Here is a 6,548-nt window from a genome sequence, read left to right as displayed (position 1 = left end):
GTGGACAGACCACCCAAATTCATTATTCTTTAAAGCTGAGCCTGAAGTAAATGCGAGGAGAGGGTCCCTTCTAGAGGTCCTGCCCCTTAGCGCATCCCTCTTACTTTTACTATGATTGCCTTAGAAACATAACAACCGAAGATCCTTTGGGTTGGCATTTCTCTGGCAATTCTGCACCTTTAAAACTCCAGACAGCTACTGTTAGAGCCTTCTTCTGTGAATGAACACACCAGGAAATCTTGTCATGTCCTTGATTATGGACCAGATTCTTTTGCATATCTGTCCCTTAGCAATAAATGACTCTTAAATAAGATGTTCAGGTAGAACTAATCTAGCCCTGTGCCCAGGCTGAATCTCATTGGCTGGCTGTTTACTATGGACTGAATTACCTCTACCACCAGCAAATTCTTCGCAGGAGAGCAGGAGATTGGGGAGGGACTTAAAGGAACAGGCTTCCAGATTTCTGAAATTCCTCCTGTGTCCCAGCCATGTCCCCCACTGTGTCTCCCACCTTCTGGCCTCTGCCAACACTAACTTCAACTTGGGGCAGGGATATTGGCTTTTGCAGTTCCATGAGGTGCACAATTATCTGACTCAACCCAGTCTAAGATTACTGCTCATGTCCAAAAGGGAGAAGGGCATTTCCTAATGAAGTTACATACTATTTCCTTCCTGCTTTCAGGGGGATCAATTTATACTGAAGCTTTTTCTTTTCTTGAAAGACATGCAAAAGGCAGACATCCTGAAATGTCGACAATTCCCCTAAAGCTCTAGCTTCAGTGAGCACATGACGTGAGCCCAAAGAAATAACAGGTGACCATTTGACCACGTTTTGGAACAGCATGACAGAGATTATCAACTTTCCTGCCCGGGGTACAGGAGCGCTCACCACCCTGTGTCACACTTAACCAACTCTTCACTGTAGAGTCTGTCTCTAGCCATGGCCTACTCCTAGTACCAATCCTATATTTTTTGAGGTGTAAAGAATAGAAAACCAACTCATACAATATTTTTTTTAAAAAAAGGAAATGTATTGGCTTGTATGATTGGGAAGTCCAAAAGTAACACAGCTGGAACAAGGATCTCAAACTATTCACCAGAGCTCATTCTCACTTTCTCTTTCTCTCTCCCTCTGTCTATCTTTCTATCTGCTTGTTTTACATCTCTTTTTCTCTGCCTCTCTCAAATTTAATTCTTCCTGTATTTTGTTTGTTTTATTTTGTTTAAGTTAACCTCATTCTCTCTTGCCATTGATGGACCCTGTTCACATCACAGGAAAATGGTCACTGACAGCTCAACCCTTCATCCATATGGTTCACAATCCATCCATATAATTTATTCAAGGACCATGACTGGCCCTATCTGGATTGTATGCCCACACTTTTTATAAGTATTTGTGGACAGGTTATCGCAATTAACCAAATCTGGGTATCTGTACATGCTGAAATGATATTTACACTAAAAATACAGAGATCTGGAGAGAAAATGGTCCTCAACCAAAAACCCAAGACACTGGGTAGAAAAGTACAAAGTTCCATCACTCTGACAGACTTGTCCTCTCTGTTCAAGGGCATTCCCAGATATTCATGGGCTCAGAAAATATACTATCCATTTATCTTTTTTGAAAAGAGTACTTGAAGAATTTCAGCAAACTGAACAAATGAACCAAAATAATATATTAAGAAAAGAGACGTCCAGATACTAAAAAATACTGGTGTACTTCCTTTCCTTGGTCTTGATCTTAAATTTGAAAATCAAGTTTTATTTGTGTTTTCAGGTAGATCTTGCCATCCTGGGTGATTTGCTCCCAACCTCTTTTTCAACATTGCTTCTACTTTCGTTCTTTTTCTATTTCCAGAAATCCAACTCTGAAGTCACATTCCTTATAATATATTTTAGATAGTATCTCTATTAGATTTGACCAGTTAGCCAGCATAATTGCTACACAGCTACTAGAATGGCTAAACTTCAAAATACTAACATCACCAAATGCTAATAAGGATGTGAAGCAATAGAAACTCTCATTCATTGCTGTTGGAAATGCAAAATGGTGCCAGCCACTTTGGGAGACAGTTTGGCAGTTTCTTACAAAACTAAACATAGTCTTACCTTACCAGTCAACAACTGTACTCCTAGGTGCTTACCCAAATGAGTCTAAAACTTATATTGACACAAAAACCTGCACATGAACATCTGCAGCAGCTTTATTCATAACTGCCAAAACTTGGAAGCAACAAAGATCTCCTTCAATAGGTGAATGTGTAAATAAACTGTGGTACCTCTGGACAATGAAATATTATTCAGCAATAAAAATAAATTAACTATCAAGCCACAAAAAGCTGGAGGAACCTTAAAAGCATACTGTCAAGTGGAAAAAAAAACAGTCTGTAAAGGGTACATATGTATGATTCTGACTATATAAATATTCTAGAAAAGGCAAAACTTAAAACCACAGGGGAAAAAAAAATAGAAACATCAGTGTTTGATAGAGGTTTGGGGTGGGGGAGGTGGAGTAATAGGGGGAGCACAAGGGACTTTTAGGGCAGTGAAACTGTCCTATATGATACTGTAAGGGTGGATACCGGACATCATGCATTTTTCAGGACCAATAGAACTGTACAAAACAAAGAGTGAACCCTAATGTGAACCATGGACTTTAATTAATAGTAATGTATCAATATCAGCCCATCAATTGTAACAAATGTATCATACTAGTCCAAGATGTTAACAATAGGGAAAACTGAGGAAACGTATGGGAACCATATACTTCTTGCTCACTTTTGCTGGAAACCTAAAACTGCTCTGAAAGTAAAGTCAATAATGTAAAAGAAAAACAAAACCATAGTTAGCTAAAGCATCTTTGGATACCAGAAATAAGGAAGTGCCCAAAAACAACATGTGGGTATGTCTAAAGGAGACAAGAGCCAATCTAAAAGACTTCGCAGTGGTCAAAACTAGGTCAACTTATATAACAAAATACATAACTACAGTACTGGTTTATAGTTTATATAACAAATAAATATCCATGAGTCCATACTGATATAAGTAAATAAAATAAATAAGTAAACAGAGAGAAGAGACAACTCTTCCTTACAGAAGAATTCCAACAAATAAATCTAGAAGGAATGAAGGAAACAAAAAAAATTAGTTGAACACTACAGAAATAACTGCTGCAGGCAAGTTCTAGTGACAGATGCTAAAATTAGTGGGTGAAAGTTTGAAGAGGAATAGAATATTTGCACAGCCCCAAAATATTGTTCACAAATTACTATTTACAAAGGAAAAATGTTACTATACAATGGAGAAGCATAGCAGATGCCACCTTAACAGGGTGGTCAAGGTTAACACCACCAGTAATAAAATATACTGAATCATGTACCCACTGAGACAATGCATTGAGAAGGGTACATAACCCCTGCAGTATTTCTCTCCTAAATGCGAAATCTCAATCTTACAATGGGAAAACATCAGGTAAATCCAAATGGAGGGATATTCTACAAAATACCTGATCAGACTGTTCAAAAAGTATCAAGATCCTGGAAGGCCAGGAAAGGCTGAGGAACTGTCACCCATTTGGAGAAAACTTAGTGCAATGTGAAATCCTGGATAGGTACTGTGGTCTGAATGTGTCCCCAAAATTCGTATGTTGAAACTTCATGGCCAATGTGATCGTATTAAGAGGTAAAGACTATAGGAGGTAATTGAAAGGAATGGAGCCCTCATGGATGGGATTACGGCCCTTAAATAAGGGCTTGAGAAAGTGGGTTCACCCTCTTCCACTCTTCCACCATGTGAGGACACAGCCTTTTGCCCTTTCTGTTCCTTCTGCCACGTGAGGTCACCTAGATGTCACCATCAATGAGAAACAGGCCCTCATCATGGAACCTGCTGATGCCTTGATATTGGACTTCCCAGCCTCCAAAACTGTGAGAAATAATTTTCTGCTGTCTATAAATGACCTGGTCTGAGCTATTTTTTTCTAGCAGCACAAACAGTCAAAGACAATAGACTTTAGACAGAAAAGGGACATTAGTGAGAAAACTGATAAAAGTTAAGTCTGCAGTTTCATTCATAGTACTGTATCAACGTCAGTTTTTGAGTTTTAATAGTTGTATCATGGTTAGGTAAGATGTTAACATTCAGGGAAGCTAGATAATAGGTATATGTAAAGTCTCAGTTTTTGTTACTCTTCTGTAAGTCTAACCTTATTTCAAAATAAAGACTTAAAAAGATAGTTGGTCTTGTTCTGTGCTGAGGGCATTTGTTACCAGTGTCTAAACTGTCCATGGGGCTGGGAAAATTAATAGCTAGAAGTTTTTCCTTTCCCCAAAGATAGAGACATGTAGAACAATGTAATCATTTTCATTGATGATAAATCTGAAGAATTTCTATATTTTAAAAGTTAATACAAATAGCCTTAATATTTTCCATCTCATCTTCCATCTACACCTGTGAGTACTTCAGTGCCAAATATTCATACAGAAAATGTGGTGCCCAAAGTAGGTTTTGAAAGTCTAATACAGCAGTACATTATTACAAGATATGCGAAGTAGTGTCCAGTTGCTTGGGTTTGAATCACTATTTATCCCCTTAGCAGTCATACGTTTGGAGAAGAAACCCATCCTTTACGTGCCTCAGTTGCCTCATCTGTAACATAGGAAATGTGAGCGCATCTGCCTCATGGCGTTGCCTGAGGACTAAATGCGTTATTAAATACAAAGCCTCTAGAATAGTGCTCCGCCGACCGACAGCACTAAATCAAAGTTCACTGTTGTGGTGGTGGTGATTATATAAACTGCACAGGGAATGTCACTTGGTTTTGAAATCTAGCTGCCTTATATTTTTTTATATTTTTCCATACGTTGCAAATTTGCTTTAACCACTTTTATTCTAAAAACAATAGGCTTCTAGAAAAGATCTATACCACACAATTGTAATTTTTGTAAAGAACAATTCACATAGAGATATGTAACTTTCCTCTTCAGACTCATTTCTCACCCTCACAACTCTCACAATCTAGCCATAATTAATTTATCTGTAGCCTTTCCCCATATCTCACTCTATGCATCTCTTCATCTGTATCATCTGTAATATTCTTTATGATAAACCAGTAAAAGTGAATGTTTCCCTGAGCTCTGTGAGCTGCTCTAGCAAATCAATCTAACACAAGGAGGGAGCTGTGGGAAACCATATTTATAGCCATTCAGTCAGAGGCACAGGCAAAATAACTTGGGGCTTGTGATTGGCATCAGAAGTAGGACTCAGGCTGGGTGTGGTGGCTCACACCTCTAATCCCAGCACTTTGGGAAGCCGAGGTGGGCCAATCACCTGAGGTCAGGAGTTCAAGACCAGCACGGCCAACATGGTGAAATCCTGTCTTTACTAAAAATATAAAAATTAGCCTGGCATGGTGGCAGGTGCCTGTAATTCCAGCTACTCAGGTGGCTGAAGCACAAGAATCACGTGAACCTGGGAGACAGAGGTTGCAGTGAGCCGAGATCGTGCCACTGCACTCCAGCCTGGGTGACAGAGCTAAAACAAGCATAGATCTAAGGTTGTATGTATTCAGTGCATGCATGACCCCTGCCCCCTCCCCAGTTCCCCATCTCCAACTCCCTCTACCCTGAATTGAAATTTCTTACTTAACTCTTTTTTGTTTATCTCCAGGGATCTGTTCTGGCTGCTGTGGCCAAAATACAGAGGCAGGATTTCTAAATGATGGGGATAAACTGTGAAGAAAATAAAAGAGGTGAGGTTAGAGAAAGCAATGGATCGACTGGGCATGGTGGCTCATGCCTGTAATCCCAGCACTTTGGTAGGCTGAGGTGGGTGGGTCATGAACTCAGGAGTTTAAGACCAGACTGTCCAACATGGTGAAACTCTGCCTCTACTAATAAACACAAAAATTAGCTGGGCCTGGTGGCTGGTGCCTGTAATCCCAGCTACTTGGGAGGCTGAGATAGGAGAATTGCTTGAACTGCGGGACCCAGGAGACAGAGGTTGCAGTGAGCCAAGATCGCGCCACTGCACTCCAGCCTGGGCTATAGAGAGAGACTCCATCTCAAAAAAAGAAGAAAAGAAAAGAAAAAAAAAAAAGAAAAGAAAAGAGAAAAGAAAAGAAAAGAAAAATAATGGATAGCAAACAAGCCGTTTCATAAACCAGGGAGGTAGTAGATGCTCTTTCATCTCCTTAGGATTTAACCAAGAAAGTGGAGGCATCTCATCTAAGCCTCTTGGTCAGTTGCATCTTCTCCCTTTCTTGTGGAGGTAACCCCAATGGAGGTCACCCCAAGAGCTAGGGTAATCGACCATTCCAGTTTGTTTGACACTGAGATTTCCCAAGATATGGAATTTTCAGTACCAAAACCAGGACAGTCCCAGGCAACTGAGACAGTTGGTCCCCCAACCTGTGATTTTTGTTTTGTTTTGTTTTGTTTTTTTACAGTGTATCTGAGATCCAGTTCACCTCCGGGCTCCTACCTTCTTCTTTCATTTGCATGGCAATGAAGTATTCTCGACAGAAAAGACAGATTGACCCTTTTAAAGTT

The sequence above is a fragment of the Sapajus apella genome, unplaced genomic scaffold (assembly GCF_009761245.1).
Source record: "Sapajus apella isolate SASKATOON/1434 unplaced genomic scaffold, GSC_monkey_1.0 scaffold44, whole genome shotgun sequence".
NCBI classification, from domain to species: Eukaryota; Metazoa; Chordata; class Mammalia; order Primates; family Cebidae; genus Sapajus; species Sapajus apella.
The sequence above is the reverse complement of the archived record's forward strand: the minus strand, read 5'-3'. Positions refer to the sequence as shown.